General features: G+C 50.9%; 1 long non-coding RNA gene across 2 annotated transcripts in view; it reads right to left on the reverse strand.

The window, feature by feature from the left end:
• Positions 1-17,345, reverse strand: part of LOC107514202 — a 50,281-nt gene that overhangs the window by 16,979 nt on the left and 15,957 nt on the right. For both annotated transcript variants that reach the window (XR_004954345.1, XR_004954344.1), the window contains exon 2: positions 5,533-5,723. This is a non-coding gene — a long non-coding RNA (uncharacterized LOC107514202). The remainder of the gene's footprint in view (positions 1-5,532; positions 5,724-17,345) is intronic.

The following is a 17,345-nucleotide window of genomic DNA, read 5'->3' on the forward strand; positions in this document are numbered from 1 at the left end:
AGATCCGCTGAACCTCGGTCGGCCCACAGACGTGGAACCCGGCGAAGGCGTGTTGTCGGGCCCCACTGATACCGGGGGCTGATTTGTTGGGCAGCAGCACCTGACTAGTATATCCTGCCATTGGAACAGACAGAGGTTAAGCAATGCAACTAGGATGACAGTCTTAGCAGACAGGAGAACCGAGATTTGAATTTACATCTGCCTGACCCCATGGCCAGACTTTTTTACATATTACACGTCCCCGCACTCCTGGGGATCTAGCTCCTAAAAAGGTTGTGTGCAGGTATATATTCACTAAAGCTTTGCTTATGACCGAAAAAAAAAATTGGGAAATGACCTCGAGTCCCTCCAGTGAGGAAAGAAGGTGAGCAAACTGTGACGTATGATCTCAGAGGAATAGCTCGTGCTTATTAAAACGACCATTAGGAAGAATATGCAAGACAGACAGAGGCCTGTGTTCTGATGCTCATCTTCAAAGCTAAAATACAGGTCGTGTTGGTGAGTCGACCAAACGTAAACGTGTACGGCGTGGGCACACAGAGGTACGTGTGTGTTTGATTATACTCCTGCAAGTAGCCGAGAGCGGAAAAGCAGCCAACGGAATGAGATCAATTTCATAGAGTTGTGGGATTAGAAGCAATAGATTTTAGCCTGGAAATTTTCCATGAGAGTCGTTACAATAAAAACAGTGATTAAAGTGACACACACCCCGCTCTGGTGTCATGCCTAATCCACTCAAAGGGCTTACGCGGCCACCCACTGTCTCATCCACCCTTCGGGTGGCCTGGCCTTCACAGAGATCCTTCTCAACGATGCCGTTAGCACTGTGTTTCAGAGAGCATCTTCACCGCGACACACCCCGATGAGGGGCTACCTCAGCCTAGACTCGGCCTTAAGGAAATAGGAGAAAAGGCCCTGGATCCCCAAAGGCCTTGCGTCTGCCAGCCGGGACGGACATTTCCATCACTAAGTTCTTTCGCATCGGAGATGGAGCCAGTTCTCATCCCGGTTGCAAAGCTGGTGAGTGAATGAGGGTGTCTGTCATGTCCCTCAACCCTTCCGATGCGCAGCGCTAATCGTGCGGAGCACTCGCAGGTGCCACTCCTCTCTGCTGGGCACGACGCGTCCCTCATTTAATCTCCAAGTGACGGCATCATCCCGTTTGCTAGCCAAGCCTTGGAGAAGTCGAGCAATTTGCACCACGTGGCCTTGAACTGAAGTATTGGATTAATCAGGTAAATAAGTAGGTACCATGTTGTCTTACACCTAGGCAACCACATCTGTCTTCTCAAAGGACTCCACCTGGAAGGTCTTCAGGTGTGTTGAAGGCGGGGTAGAGAAACCACCCTTTGCTCAGACACCAAAAGATATAAAACGCAGAAGGAAGTAACTTTCTTCTTGCATCTTAAAAGTGATGTTCGGTCTTATATGAATGGCTTGCGTTTGCCTTGCTGGAATAGTTGCAACCGACTATCAATGCATGAAATAAAAATCTCTACCCGAGGAGGGCATGGTACCGCAGTGGCGACAAACACCCGTCGGCCAAAGGTTTGAGCAGATTCCAGGATGAGTACGAAGCTTTGCCATTGGGGTAACGATGCTCATTTCTCTTTACTCTCGGCGAGTCACTGTTTAACGGTAGGTAAATCTGGCGCCAGCGAGATTCAAGTTCACATCGTGACTTAGCCCCTCTGTGCTGTATGTCTTTCGGCAGGTGGCTCGATGTCCTTCATGACATGGAGGTCAAAGTGACAACACACGCCCTTCCACGCCCCCAGAATTGTTCTGCAGATAACGCTGCGGATGCGTGGGCACCATACGACTGTCTGTGGGGATTTCGAGAGAGTCTCACTGGGTCTTGGTTACCAAACTGAGCCTTTCAAGGTGTGGTTACCACAGAGACAGTGGAAGGTTGGGTGACGGGGAGCTTAACTCATAGCGGTGGCCTTTCCCTCAGAGCCTGGTTAAATAATCTGCCATGTTAGGCAATGAGGATGGGGAAAGAATTTGAAAGAATCAGCAGCTTCCTGCCATCTTAATGTCCCCAATCCCTTTTCAAGGCATCGCAAGTGTCAGAGCAAATCCTGGCTCCTCCCTTGCGCATTCCAGCAGCACATGGGAAACGGGTCCCCCAAATGCTTCCTGACCCGCAGGAAACTCACGTGTGCCTCCTGTAAGCTCACTCCATGTGTCACGGTGTAAATCGTGTGTTTATTTTTCTCTACAGAGCCTCCTTCCTTCCTTTTCATTAGTATAGTTTTAGTATTCACTCAGCAAACATTTGCTGATCACCCACACTGGGCCGAGCCTTGGGCGAATGCTGATGCTATAGATCATGGAAGGGGTGGGGTCCACCCCTGTGAATATCATGATCTAGTAAAGGAAAAAAAAAAAAAGACCTAAGCCACCGAGTGTAGCATGAGATGTCCCATCACAGACGCAAGGGAAGCGCCTATGGGTGGGCGGAGAGTAGCCAGGGCAGAGAGAGGCGCAAGGACACAGGGTCGCAGGGGCGGGAAAGGGAAGGCTGGACGTGAGTGGCCCATGCGCTGGAGCTGCCGCGGTGCCGGCCCCGGGGCGTGGCGATTATCCTAGCTGGGGACGTCCCCTCTGGCTCGAGCGAATGGCTCGGCGCCTACGCAGTCCCTGGAGCAACATCCCGACATGTTCCAGAATGAAAACGTCCACCTGGCTTGGTGCCTCTTAAACATTCCGGCTAGGAAGAGCGCCTCCGCGAGCAAAGGCATCGTCCAGGCAACAGGAAGGAGCCGGAAGAAGGGAGGGAGGGAGGGAGATGGAAAAGAGAGACGGAAGGCGAGTACGCAGATGACCCAAAAATCATCCTAGGTCCATGCCTAGGTCCCTCCCAGGTGGAGGGGAAACCCACAACTCATTTCCTGATAGAGCAGAGACTAACTCACAAAAATATCAGAAGGTCAAGGCAAGAAACAAGCGCAGTCCCGAACCTCACAGGGACCTCTGCCAGCAAAAATATACTCACAGACGGCGTTAGCAACCAACAACCAGGCGAGTTAAAACCAGGTGGTTTTTATCTGCCATTTGCCCCTGTGCCCAGGGTGGCTTTAGAACCCTCGGAGCAGTGAGGATGGACAGGGAGAGTTAGAAACGATCAGAGAACAGATTGGTAGGTTCGACAACCTAAAATGCGATACTGCTACACATATCTAAGTCTACAGGTACAGACGTGAAAGGTGAAGCCAGAGAAGAAGACCGTTTAGGCACACCGCTGCCCTTAAGCATGTTATTTATCCTCATGGAAAACTGGGGACACACTAATCATCCAATAACCCACTTTTAAGAGGGAGTTCTGAGCACCCGTAAATGCGGAAAGCACTTGCAAATGCCTCCAGCCGAGTTATAAAAACAGACCAGGCCATTTCGAACATATAGTATGATTTTGTCTACGTCATAATGCTATACACAAGAAAAATCCAGAAAATTTTTTCGGCGTTGGTTGCTTCTTATTTCCTTGGGCAAAGGTTATCAACCCGAAGCCAATGGGAACGTTTCTGGACACGGGGGATCAGTGTGAACTGTCACATCCATCTAGTGGGGTGTCCAATCCCTCGGCACAGCTTGGGAAAAGCCATCTATAGAAATAAGTATGTCCTAAGAGTGACGTGAATCTCTCTCTTTTTTTTTTTCTTTTATGGGGGCCAGTAGTAGACGTAGCCTACTTGAGCTCCTGACTGGAAATCCTTGAGTGACAGACCCAGGCAGTTTCTCCGTCTCCTCTGGTACCTGCGTGGCCCTCGCCTTCTGTTCCGTGAAGGCGGGTTTAGGAACTGTGTGTATAGAGAAGACACATTGCATGCGAGTCAAGCAAACTTCAGCTTCCCAGAGGTGAAACCAAGACTCGTCCAGCTACTTAACCCTGTGAGTATACAGCACTTTATAAATGCTGGTTAAATTGTATCAGAAACATTAACAAGTTATCTATTGAACCAGGCTCCCGGGGTAAGCCAAATGATGCCATATGAAAGCCAGAGCTTATTCCAAGGACCAAGAAAGACAAGACGCCCTATTAGGCAATTTTGTTTCTTTCCAGAAGGAAAGAGTTGTCACTTTTGCAAAGGAAGAGAGCCCTCACCTAACTCTTGTACCATATGCTCCAACTGGCTTGGGAAACTTCAAAATGGCAGGTCCCTTCCCGGTGAGCAGCCCAGTCACATGCACAAGGTCAAGGAAGGGAGGGAGAGTGTGGACGACTACGCAGCACGGCACCAACCCCCGGGGGGCCCCGACACGTGACGGAGACCTGTCCGCGCAGTCTGCGTGCCCAGGAGGGACGGGATGCACGGCATGCCACCCGGGCAGACTTCAAGCACGGGAGAAGCGACGTCCACGACGGAGTTCGGCAGAAACACGAGTGGACACAAACCTCTCTGACGTTCTGCAGAGTCCCCTACTGCAGGAGCTTGCTTGTCACCTGCTTCCGGAAAAGAGCCCTCTGGGGGTATCAATGCTATTTACAATGAGGCTGCCTCCACGATGCTGACGCTGATGAAGGCACAGCGGGAGGGGGGGCTTCTCGACCAGAGGAACACAGAACAAACTTGCTCTCAGGAAGCGCCCAGTGTGTAAAGGCAGCACGGGCCCCCTGGGCAGGCAGAGACCCGGATTCAGCTCCCAGCCCGGTCCCTGGCCAACCCTTTGTCCTTAGGATGTCCCAACTCCTACCTCGACCTTTTGGCATTGTGTATGTATGAATGGAGGCGATGCGTTCGGGATTCCTCAGGGCTGTCATGGGTACCAGTTAGCAGAGGGCTCTGAAGACCTGGCAGGCTGAGCCTGCAGGGTCTCTGCCACCATGGTCAGGGAAAGGAAAGCCCTGGGCAGGCGGGGCTCCAGGAAGCACAGAATGACCACAGAAGCCCCTTAACCTGCAATAAATAATTTCATCAAAGGCTAAGCATCGACCGAATCCGGAACGTGACGGTGTGTGGTTTACCTATCCTTCCGACATCCCCAGTGCAGCTCTCTAGACAGTGGGTAAGAATCCAGTTCATAAAACCCACGTTTGCAAGAAATGCAATTTTGTTTTGCCACAGCTCAACTTCAGTTCTATCCGAAGCCTGATTCTGTTTGAATGGGCACAATCTGTAAGCGTAGTCGATCATGGGTAAACTTGGCGTTTTGCGTTCAAACTCAAACAGCGCAGGGCTTCCCCACCCGACTCTTTCCCTGGGAATAGCGGCGGAGGTCAGGGAGCCTCGGACGGCATCGCGGCGTCGGTCCGGGGCAGAAGACATGGTCCTCTCAGTGTTTCCCGTGGTGCACACATGCTGTCTGCTGGGCTAACCTGTACTCTCGGATGCTGAAACTCCTCTAGGAATTGTGTTGTGTTTTGAGTACCACCTGTATAATTTCCTAGGGCTGCAGCTACGAACGTACCACAAATCGGGGGGCTTAAAATGTTGGAAATTCAGTCCCGGGGGCTGGAAGTCTGAAATCAAGGTGTCGACACGGCCCTGCTCTCTCTGAAAGGGCCAGAGGGGGCCGCCTCCTCACCTCTTCTAGGTGCTGGCGTGTGCCGGCGGTCCTTGGCGTCCGTCGGCTTGTAGACGCGTCGCTACGACCTCTGCCTTTGCCCTTCACACTGCCATCTCCCCTGCACCTGTGTCTCTGTGTCCAACAGGTCTTCCTATTCTTAGGACACCGGCCATTGGATCCGACGTGACCCCACCTGCACTGGATTTCACCTGTAAATCAAAAATGTCTCATTCAGAAAAGAAGGTCGCATTCACAGACAGATGGCCAGGGGTTGCAACTTCAACGTAGGATTTTGGGGGACACAATTCGACTCATGGCACAGATCCTGCCTTGGCATAAATCTCAGGAGGGTATCACCGGACTCTCTCACTTCACACCCAGCTCTTCGTTCTCCTGCAAAGACATTTTAAACTCTTTTCAGATGCAGAAAACGGCTCTCTTCGGTAGCTCTTCCACAGAATCTTTTGTTTCCCCTAGGCGCATACAGCATTTTCTCATTTGTTTTATAATAGCCAGGAATGGGATGCCCTCTGTTTCCTGGCTTCTGGAGCACCCTTTCCTTGAAGAAACAGATATCTCCTGTCCAGTGGCAGAAGGGGACTCAGGAAATGGGTGAGGCGGGAACTGGTTCTGACTCAATATTATCCGGACGCACACATGTTTCTTTCAGAATATTTTGAGTCTTTCCCGGTTTTCAGTGGTTTTTTTCGGCTTCCTGCCCCCATTGGGATCCTGTGGCTCTGAAAATTCCTATTAGGAAGAAGATAGAAACGAGAGGATATGCCACATTTGCGGAACTGAGCATCTTCCCCCGTAAAGGCTTTGCAGGCCGTTAGTGAGAAAGCTGGAGTTGGCGGGCCTCTATTCAGAGACCAAATGGTGTAACTAGAAAGAGCCCCTCTGACAAAAGATTGTCCCCGATGGAGCCCCAGATACCACTTTAGAGGTTTGCTTGGAGGGTTTTGTCTCCTTGTCTCCAAGAGTCCTTTGAAATACACATACCAAGAGCCACACAAACATTTCTGATCGTTATATCACATTTTTGTCACTATTTCCAAATGGGACCCCTCTTTGGGCCAACATAAAAATCTCATGGCTTTCTTTAGAGTTATTTGGAATTTCGAAGCAAATGAACTATCGCGACGAAAACCAGGGCAAAGCAATAATTGCTTTGACTTTTGACTGCGCTTTTTCAATCTGCAGGTCTCTCCCTCACGCCCTGAGGTTCTAACCCCTCCCACTTGGGGGCACAGTTCCCCTCTTCCTGCTCAGTGAACATCTCTGATTGCATTTTAAAATGCTGATTGCTCCCTTAAGATTGAGAGAACAAGATCTTGAAAGAATGGGTCCCGAACAGAGACGTTTGGGTGACCCGCGATGGGGAAATGGCAGACTGGACTGGACGACTTCTTACAGAGAGAAGCAGACCCTGCCCTGGCCCACGGCAGATGTGTGGGGGCAGCTTAAAGATACCCCGGGTCTGGAGGACGCCTTGGGGAAACAGAAACAGATTGACCACAGGCAAAAGTGGAGAAAACAAGTCGACCTTGATTTAAGTCCAAGTCTGCTGCTTACAGGTCAGGTGGCTATGGTCCAATCTTACAAGAAAAGCTGTCATATGTAGTACAAGAATTAACCCGAGATCAGGAGAGGGAACCTTATAAGACATTGCCCGAGTCCCCGTTAAATGGATCGTTTCCTGTTCACCCCTTTCCTTATTCGGATGAGCGAGTTCGTGACAGCCCACTCACTGGCCGGAGGTAGAAGGCAGGCTGAATCCAGTGCAGAAAGAGTCTGGTCGTTAGGTCATTTTATCCCCAACCTCTTCTCCACACAGCGCCCAGCCCACTCCGAGGCGGGTTCGTCTCAAAGCTAATGCCATGCCATCCATCACTGGGGGGCGTGAGGAACTTTCATGTTACCCCGAGAGTTGGTGACAAGCATCATTCTGGCCTGAAGTGGCCGAGTCTGTGCCACCGAAAGCCAGGCACAAATGCACTTGAATTTCTGTGTCTCTCACCCATGCTGGAAAACGGTCTACGCTCTCTCCCAGATAACGAGATTGCTGCATGCATGGGCTTCCCTTCCTCCAGCCAAACGGATGAAGTAGATTCATTCAAAGGGAGAGGAAGGGATGAGCCCTTGGGACGCTCGTTACAAAGACAGTTTGGGGGCAAAGAGAGGAATTAAGCTCGTTGTTAACTTTTAGAAGGAGGAGAAAGAAAAAAGAAAAACAGACGAGAAATAAGGTTGAGGTCTCCAGTTAGTGGTTTTTATAATATCTGTCAGATTTAATTAAATCATCGCAAATGCCTTTTAAAGGGCTCTGTGTGGTTGTCCTCCGCGGCTGGAGGAACTCGATCGAAGAGACGGCCAGGGCTTTGGTGGCATGCCAACTTCCGTCCTTTCCCAGGCAAAAAAGAAAAAAGAAAAAAAAAAAAACCCACAAGCCGGCCCAGGGGCACTCATCATTATGTGCACGAGGCCATCAATCGCAGAGCTGGGATCAGGTCTCGCGTCTCAGCAAGGCATGGTGCGGGCACCGAGCCAGAAAGCCCAGTCCCTACATCTCCCTGCCCGAAACTCTGTCTGCAGTGCTGTCTCTGCATGGGGCGTACCCACAGTACCGGCGACACCATAAACAGGGTTTTTGTTTTTGTTTTTTTTTAGGCGAGGCAACTCTTGGTTGACCTCACAAATTTCAAGGACCTTGTCAGCTTGCAATCCCTTACTTATTTATTTATTCATTTATTTTTATGTCTATAGCATCTGGTCTGTGGTCTTCCTAGGTGGTCTCCCATCCAAGTACTAACCAGGCCCGACCCTGCTTAGCTTCCGAGATCAGACACGATCGGGCTCGTTCAGGGTAGCGTGGCCGTAGACGATAAGCAGGGTTTGACTTCCATTCCCTTATTCAAGAGACAGCCATGAAATGAGAAGCATCTATCTATAAAAACATTTGTAACATGCATCATTGCATATAAAGGAAAGTAGATCAAAATGATAAGAAAGCCATTTATGAGACAGACACGATTCTGGACACTTCGTGTCTCTCCAAAATACGAGACATTTCGAAAACTAAGTGCAAAACGGTGCTACTCGCCGGGCGATCCTGGCTCGCCCCGTTCTGAGCGAGTGCTCGGTCCGACTTCCTGGCTGCACTACGGTCCGAGCGGCCACATGGCTCCTTCTGGCCAATGAGTTTTGGAGCAGAAGGGATGCATGCCGCTCACACGCTGGAGCATCTAATGGCCCGTGCAGAACCCTCCGGTTCTCTCTGTTCCCCCGGCACAGGGGGATCAGAGCCTCCTAATGACTCATGATGCGCCAGTGGCGTGAGTAGGAAATAAACCGACTTCCTCCGTGTTGTTTCAAGGCACTATTATTTGGGTGGCTGGCTAGTGAGGCCTCGTCTAGTCTGCCTGATTAAACTTAGGTGCACATAGATTCTTTCTGAAAAGATAAGCAAAAATTTGGCAATGGGAAGAGAAGTAGAATCAAGAACGGGAGGGACTGTATACTTTCATTCTTTTTTCTTGTACATTTTTGTTGTTGTTGTTTAACATGTTCATGTGTAACTGCCTTTCTCCCTCCTCCACCCTGAAATTTAGACAAATGAGTGACACATACTGAGCAGGCACTATGAGCTGGGCATCGCGCTAGGTAACAGGAGACAAAGTTGGAAGCTATTCCGTTTTTCCTAGCCGAGGTTCTATTAGGCTGATCTTCCTGCATCCTCTCTGGTCACATATGTCTTGCTTAAATGCTGCCCCTCACCCCATACCACATAGTGCTCCCCTTGCATTTAGGGCCAGGGAGGCAGAGAGAGTGGAGCCAGACTCTTTCTGGCCCTGTCGGAGAAGTCTAATCGAGTCTCTCCCTCTCCATCGCCGATAGCTAGTTTGGAGAGAGCGCGGAACGGGCTGTGAGGATGCTCGAAGCCTCTCAGCTCCCTGAGTGGATGAGCTGCACTGTGGCTGGGACACTTACGGGGCCACTTCCTGGCTGCTGGATATGAGCCTGAAGCAGACCGTGCCCTAAAAAAGGTTCTGTGGTGAATGAGCCCATACATGGTTCTCCTTGCCGGAGGCTGGGGCCAGGGTACCAGTTAGCATTCATCATTCAGCTATACAAACCCAACCATGGCTGGGTTTAACCAAATACAGGGCTCTTCCGCCCCTAACGAGGAGCCCAGGGAAGGCTTTCCAGAAGTGGTACAGCCCAAGGTCTCAGCACTCCATCATCCTTAAAGCGTGGCTTTCATTCCTCATGATTGTCACCTCCCGCCCATCGGTACCGGGTAAGCTCTCAGCGATCCCTGCCACAGCCAACGAGATGACCGAGGTCCAGATTTTGACACTGATGAGCGAGGTAACCAAGAGAGGAAAGAGTCAGAAGGCTATCTGAACTGAAATCCTTAGTCAGATTTGGGGGGCGAGGAGCAGGGGACGGCGAGGGTTGCCAGGAAACAAAAACTGACCGGTCCACCAGTCCAGAGACACAGAGTGGGGACGAGTCCTAGAAGTGATAGGAAGAGGAATACAACAGAACACATAGTAAGAGCTCCCACTTACTGGACAGCCCTACCTGCCAACACCGCATTAGCACCTTCATTTATCATTCACCTCAAACCTGAGAGGACACAGTATACTTTTCCCCGTTGAACAGATGAGGAAACTGAGGTTCTAAGTGGTTCAGCAACTCGCCTACGGTCCCTCAAGCCCGTAAGTGGCAGCACCAGTCCTGGAGCCCGTGTCTGTCAGCCACTCCAGGCCTTGACCTTAACCCTCGACCCTCAGCGAGGACCTGCCAGGACCTGCGGTCACCCTACAAGACACTGCATTTGTCCTCACACGGAGGTGCTTAGCTGCCCGGGTATGCCACAATTTCGGGCATGGCCCGGAAGGGAAGGTGACCAGGAGACCAGAGTCCAGTGATCGGGAGGCCTAGCAAAGGGAGGTGCCCTGAGGTGGTGCTCACCAGAGCATCTCACCTACTGCGACGACCCGAAACAGGTGGATCTGACAGTGGTACCCGGAGAAGTGTGGACCGCTAAATTCAAAGCAAGATCCTAGTCAAGACTGGAGGATGCAGAATGGGAGCGGGGAGCTGGGAACAGAACGCAGGCCCCAGGAAGAAGAGGCAGGACGTGGGTCAGGCCCTGGCTTCGAAGACCTTGCCCATCCGGCTGGGAACGAGAGGGAAGTACGAAGCCATCTGGAGAGACAGCCGGACTCACACACACAGGGCGACACTCAGAACCTCACACAACCAGCCGGCGGGGGCACCTGCGCAGGTAACTCTAGACGGGGAGCCCGGAAGGCCCCGTTGTGGCAGGAACACTGACCCTACATGGCTGGACCATGCTGGGGTGTCCGAGGGGGTCCCAGAGAAGGGGATGGAACGGCCAGGCAATGCAAGCACATTCTGACGACAGCAGGATTGTCCGGCATTCCTGGGAAAGCATTTCGGTATTTGAACAACTGGCATATCCGGTTAAACATCATCCTCGCACTCACCAGCTGAATCCCAGACACTGTCCCCACCGCTGTGGGCACACGCTGCTGACGAGCCACTGTCCTCCTCAGAATGGCTATGAAATCGGCAGGTCCCCGGCCTCGAGGCTCACAGACCAAAAAAGTAGGTTTTCCTCTTCGTTCTTCCTTTAAAGAATTTCCCGGTCTAGAAAAGGCAGGCAGGAAGTTGTCTGCTTTTTTTTGTTTTACACTTTGAGATATTTCTGGGGTTCAGGTAGCTATTTGGGGGTGTGCTCTCAGTGCCCAGCCCAGATGGGGGCAGAGGGACAGGCACAGGTGAGTGCTGGAGCCCCCCGTCTTCCTGGAATGGGGGCCGGGAAAGCTACACAGCTCGCCCTCTGCTAAGGGCTCCGTCTCTTCAGGGAGCAGGATTTTTCGCAAAAACCCAGTCCTGATTCTACGCCATTTACCTCATCTCCACCCCCACGAGCTGCTTTCTGCCAACAACAACTTCAAATTGATCTTTGAAACGACTCCTCACTTAAATCAGCTTCTGAGTTTTAAAGGGTAAGGAAATGCCTCTTACTCATTTAGACTAAATTAACGTGCCCATTAATCGTGTCGGAGATGGGCAAAGTCGACCGCCTGGAAATCATCCGTTAGCCTCGATCCGGGCCTCTCCCCCTGTCAGCCGGCCTCCCGCCTTGAAGTCGTAAAGCTCAGACGTCACCTTGGCGTGCCCCTCGTCCCAGGACTAACCTTCGACGGCTCTCCATTTGGGGTAAAATCGCAAACCCTCAGCCTGTGCTCCAACTCGAATCTTTTATTTTTCACCTTGTCACCCCCTGCCTCACAGCCCGGGACTCCAAACTCCAGCCCTACCAGACACCTCGCAAGGTCCTCCCAAGGATTCTGTCCCTTCCACACGGACAGGCTTCGCGCCATCTCCACCTGTCAAGTCTCAGCTGCCCTTCAAGGCAGTGCCTTAGCTCCAGCCTTCCCTGCGCTGTCTTCCCGAATCCTCCTGGCTTTGAGGATGACCCACCCGGGCTCGCTCACTGCACTTTGTTCTCGTCTAGCCCAGCGCTCACCTCCTCTCTCCCAAGCCCCAGCGAATCCTTTTTCCTCCAGCTATATCTACGCTTTGCTCCTCCTTGAGAACTACTTATTCTATCGTGTTTTTGTGCCTCTGCGTACGTTTATTCCTGGACCATCTTCTCTCCCCTTACCTGTTCAGCAGACTCAAACTCATTGTCCCAAAGCAGTGATTCGCACCCTTGGCTACACGTTAGAACCGAAGGGAGACTATTCGAGAATCCCACCACCCCACAGCAATGGACAGATGATAAATGGATGGATGGAGGAAGGGAGGAAGGAAGGGGGGATGCTGTGTTACTCCGGAATAATCCTCAGTTGCCTTCCACTTCCAGATTTAGTCCTGGGAAGACAGGACTAAGCCCGCGCCTCTACAATGCAACAACGGTTGGTTTGTAAATCGGGCCTCGTACACGAAGGGCAAGAAGGAACCTCAGACAGGGGCCGGCCACTCTGGACTGGTGAGCGGCGCGTGTCATGAGCAAGGGAAATTGCACACCGCAAGATGAATAGATGTTCCCACACCGTTAGAATATAGAGACTCTTTTAAAATATACAGAAGCCTTAGCGAGGTTCAGCCACGTATACACCACCCAAACGGTCTCAACGACCCATCTCTCTGTCAAGGCTGCGTCCTTGAAAATGGCCCCCACTGTGGAGACAGTGAGCAGGGCTACACCCCAAGGTCAGGGCTACATCCCAAGGTCAGGGCCACACCCCAAGGTCGGGGAGGGGTGAGGAGCCTCCCACTCCAAGCTCGCGGGCCGATGGGCAGTCACGCCTGCTCCGCTACCGCCCCCATCTGCTCCCCGACACGGCGTAGGTGCCCCAAAACGTTTGCAGACTTAAACTGAGCAGCGGCTTCTCTCAGCTGTCGGGTTATCCACCGAGAGCAGGTGTGACCACAAAACACTCGGTGTGAGCCTAGACCTAAGCGAAGCACGAGTCAAAACGAGGCCATAAGAGTAGACCGTCTCCTAACTGGCCAGGGAAGTTGGAATTTTCTGTTTCCAATTTTTACTCCTGAATTTTTTCTTAAAATTTCGCCTCCCTCCTACTGACCTTTTTTTGTTTGTTTGTTTTGTTTTGTTTTGTTTTGCCAGCAAATATTGATAAATTGCTACAATGATTAAACATAAGAGCGGACTAAGAAAGGAAAATCTCTAAAATGTGATTAGGAAATAACATCTGGAAAATGTTTCTTCTGGTTAAATCGATTACCTTTGCTTTTCCCTTCCTCCCTCCCTTCCTCCCTCCCTTCCTCCCTCCTTCCTTCCTTCCCTCCTTCCCTCCTTCCATCCCTTCTCTCTATTCTTCTTCCGACAAATACTCACTTAGCATGTACTAGATGCCGGGCACAGTGCCAGGATTAACGGCACCACACAGACATGGTCTTTTCCCACAAGAAATTTGCAATGAATACTGGCGTATCCCAGGATTCTCACGCGGTGCGTGTGCTATGATTTCCGGGAACCCCACCCCCTTGAGGAAGTTAAGACTTGCTGACATTTTGTGGCTCGACTGAATACAGTACGTACACTTAACTGCCCATTTAAACTGCTCGTGGCTGGTGAGTGAGCAGAGTCAGAGAGGGCGTGGCCAGCCAGGCTGGGCTTAGACATCCTTCCTGGCCACCCCCCCACACTTTACTTTTGGGAGCTCGCTGTGGTACCCCCTCAGGATCCTGGCAGTCACCACAGTCAGGCCATCCTGCCCTTTCGCTCGTAGGGCCCCGATTCCCAGATCGCCCCAGGTTCTGTGCTGATCGACCACCCACGATCACACCGGCAGGATTTCCACCTCCTGTCTGTACCCAGTGTGCTATGGAAAGACACACACAACCTAAAGGTCAAAAAAGAACACCCAAGTGAGCAGGACAGAGTTGTGAGCTGAGAAAATCTTGCCCAAGCCCAGACTTCTCGGCTGCCCCAACGCCCAGCGGGGGTGGTGGCGCTCGCCCGAACCCACTCTGGAGGTCTCTCACGAGCCTGCTTTCCGCTCTGGTCTGGCCCCAGCCTGGCACTTCTGGCCTCAGAAGGCCTAGCCGCCAGCCCTGGGCATCTGGTCTACCCGGCAACCCGGTGCCAAGCCTGTCATTCTTCCCGAGATTCGTGTGGCATGGTTTCCAGGCCTCAGGATGGTTTTCCCAAGTCATGAAACATTTGGTCGATGGATTCGGTTTGTCTAAACCATTTACTGATCTGCTGTCCCACTTTAGCCTTTACCAAGCTAGACGTGTTCATCTGTCGATCCTCCTGAGGCCCATGCCTGTCCCTCTGGTGACTGAGGCAGCATCCCTGGTGGAAGTCACCTGGCCTCAGGGTTCCTCGCCACGGCCTCAGACCCTGTGCAGAGTCTGTCCCGATTCCAAAGGCCAGATCTCGCTGGGGTTCACTTAGCAAATTTCTGTGTTGCATGCAAGAGACACTTCTAACTTCCAGCTGCAGTATGAAGCAGAAAGAGATAAACAGGCCTGTCTTGGGCCAGCACTGTGGTGAAGTAACTCTCGGAAGATTCATCACTGGACGGGAAGGAACGGAATTTTCATCACTGAAGGAATGGAATTTTCCAGAGTCCACTTAATTGGACTCTTATAGACTACGGTATTTTAAACATTAATACTCTGTAATAAAAGAAACTAGAAGCAGTTCGGATTAATCAAAGGCAGGAGCTGGAAGAGGAGACGCATTATGGAGATTGATGACTTGGGTTAGATAATCACAGAGAGCTATGCGTTTGTTCAAGGAAGTAATTTTTAAACTCCGGCTCTGAAACACTGGGGCTTCAGAACATTCCTATGGGAATGTTCAGGTCTGCATGGGTCCCAGAAAAGTGTGATTCGGAAATTCTATATATTTAACTACTTCTCAAAGATCTAATTAAAGCTTGCATTTTCAAAGGTTATGCTTCCCGAATTTTACTATGGTTAGGGACCACTGGTGCTTTAATTTGTGTGCCAAGTCACCAACTTTTTATATAACAGGCATTATAAATGTGAACACCCAGATTTACCTGTGTTACACACTTACACTCACACATACACAGAGTAGGATATCAAAAATGCGGTGAAAAAAACTGTTTCCTTTGCAGCCAGCTCCTGGATTCCTCCTACATATGGAACTATCTTTCTTTTTTCCCTTCCATTCCCTTCCCTTCCCTTCCCTTCCCTTCCCTTCCCTTCCCTTCCGTTCCCTTCCCTTCCCTTCCCTTCCCTTCTTCTTTCTGTCTCTCTTTCTCTCTCTCCCTTCTTCCCTCCCTCCCTCCCTCCTTCCTTCCTTCCTTCCTTCCTCCTTCTTTCCTCCCTCCCTTCTTCCCTCCCTCCCTCCCTCCTTCCTTCCTTCCTTCCTTCCTCTCTTTCTTTCTCTCTCTCTCTCTTTTTTTCCTTGCAAGCCCCCTGCCACCATCTTAATATCTATTAGTTCTTTTTCTCCTCAGAGCCCGTTAGTCAAGTGGCTGCCATTTGTCCCTCAAGATTCACTCCCGCCAACACACTTCACTGCTCTTTCTGTCCGGGAGGCGAGGCAAGTGCGTGACATCAGTGGCCCCCTTTGCCCTCTGTCTTCCTGTTGAGCAGGAAGTGGGGAGCTCTGGAGGAGCACGCAGGAGGGAGGAGAGTGAGTCAGGGTGAGGCATCCCTGATCTCCCCCCTCTGGGTCCCTCCGCAGCTGAAAGCCAGCGCTGTTGTCCTGGTAATGCTGTCCTTATAGGTCTACGCCTTAAGTCCCCGAGACCACGCCCTCCAGGGCCCTCAGGCTGGGTCGTGGTGACGGCTCCCCTTCCATTAGCTCCGGGTTTCTGAACTACCTCGTATGGTTTCCCTACACCCTCCCACACCTTTGCAAACAAAACTGTCTTGAATCTTCTTAATTCGGGTGTACCATCTGCTTCCTGCTGGAACTTTGACCGCACCCCCTACTCCTGGTCTCCTTCCCACCATGGAAATCGCCCATATGCGCTCACACGCTCTGTCTGCATGGGTTCTTGCGAAAACGGGTGTTGTTTTATATGTATGTATCTGAACTTTCTCGTAAATGCTGTTGAGTTATATATTTCATTCTGCTTCTTACCTTTCTCGCTAATTACATTTTTTTAAAGTTCATCCATGTTGCTATGGTTACAGCTAATCTGTTGTCTCTAAACTGCTGCTCCCTGCTCTGCTCTGTGTGCGCCCTCCACGCTGACTTATCGGGTCTCCAGATAACAGACACCCGGGCTGTCTCCAGCTTCCTGGCACCTCGACTGTGTTGCAGTGGAGAGTCCTCTCTCTGCCCCTTGGGGAGCTGCTGGAGGATTTCTTTGGATTACACAGAGAGGGGTGGAATTGCTGAGTCATTCGGTGTATATCCACTTAATGTGACTCAATTAAGAGCTCCCCAGCTGTGCTCGGCAAACCACCCACACCACCCGGCCCCCTGGTGACAGTGCCCAAGGGTGCCCGACCCCAAACCCCCACCGATGCTTGGCGTCATCCAGCTTTCTAATTTTGTCCGTCTACTAACTAGAATGTGGTATCTTCTTTTGTAATTTGTCTTTCTTTGATTGTTAATAATTTTGTGCATCTCCTCAGATGCGCATGGCTTCCCCTGCCAGAAATTCCATGTTCACATGCTTTGACTTATTCTATTGCTATTTTTCTTATTTATGCACAAGGAATCTTTTGTGTGTCATTTTTTAATACACAAATTTCAGTTAGCTAATATTTTGTGTAAGATTTTTCTACATCTATGTTAATAAATGAATGGGACTGTAAATTTCTTTTTCTCCCAGTGCCCTCACCTGGAATAAGTTTAATAATATAGGAATTAATTGATCCTTACAAGAATCTGATGGCTTGTCACCATTTACACAGTGGTCCATGTCCCCAGTATCCCTCACCTGGATTCCCATCCAGTGAAGGCCAGCTCAGTGCAAGAGAGAAAGAAGGACATTGCGTTTTGGAATGGAGCTGGCCCATGTCATGAGCCCCCAGGTGTGGTGTGATGATTACCTGCTTGTGTATCTCTTCCATTAGACCGTATGCCAGTACCTGGCACAAGTGTGCATAAAACAAATGTTGGATTCATTGGCGAGTTGGAGACCAGTTCTTCTGCCAACTATCTGCATAATTTGGAGAAAGTCAGTGTCTCATCTCTATCATCAAGATAATAATGCTAAAACCAAGCATTCATTCAGACAACGCACACAGAGCAGCAGCCAGCCCCAGGACCTGAGGCGTGCTGGGATGCGTGTACGGGTGGAGGTCAGCTCAGGGGGAATCTC

This window comes from Rousettus aegyptiacus, unplaced genomic scaffold (genome assembly GCF_014176215.1).
Source record: "Rousettus aegyptiacus isolate mRouAeg1 unplaced genomic scaffold, mRouAeg1.p scaffold_m13_p_14, whole genome shotgun sequence".
NCBI classification, from domain to species: Eukaryota; Metazoa; Chordata; class Mammalia; order Chiroptera; family Pteropodidae; genus Rousettus; species Rousettus aegyptiacus.